This window comes from Arachis ipaensis, chromosome B08 (assembly GCF_000816755.2).
Source record: "Arachis ipaensis cultivar K30076 chromosome B08, Araip1.1, whole genome shotgun sequence".
In the NCBI taxonomy this organism is placed as follows: Eukaryota; Viridiplantae; Streptophyta; class Magnoliopsida; order Fabales; family Fabaceae; genus Arachis; species Arachis ipaensis.
Window position 1 is genome coordinate 120,335,280 of NC_029792.2, and position 465 is coordinate 120,335,744.

A 465-nucleotide genomic window follows, 5' to 3' on the forward strand; every position below is an offset into this window, starting at 1 on the left:
ACATGTAAATATCAATCTAAACTCTAAAGCACTGCTGTAATTGCATTTATTTCCCCTCATACGGATACTATTAACCAAATATCGTAACCATACATGACAAAACAAAGACAATGTAATTTGAGGGGCAAGAACAAGCAGTCAAAACACATTTTGCTTTTGACCATTCAAATTAGCAAACGTTTAAACATTGACCAACATAATGTTCAAAAATTCACTAGATAATGCATGAGGATGTAACATTAGTGAGATAAAGTCTAAAGGACTCAAAATTCAACAATTTTGTCATAGGTTTGGAAACACATTAACTAATGGCCAGCACTGCCTAAAGTGCTTATCTCCTTAGGCGTAAGATTCACTGAAGATAAGACATCTACAGTGGGGAGGTGATTGTCTCTCAAGCCCACTATCCTATTACAAGAGGCAGATATTTCATATATATCAAAAAAAAAAAAAAAAAAAAAAGGG

General features: G+C 33.5%; 1 protein-coding gene across 1 annotated transcript in view; it reads right to left on the minus strand.

Annotated features, from left to right (window-relative positions):
- The window catches only part of LOC107611981 (ethylene-insensitive protein 2), a 7,599-nt gene that overhangs the window by 4,943 nt on the left and 2,191 nt on the right, over positions 1-465 (minus strand). The window lies entirely within an intron of this gene.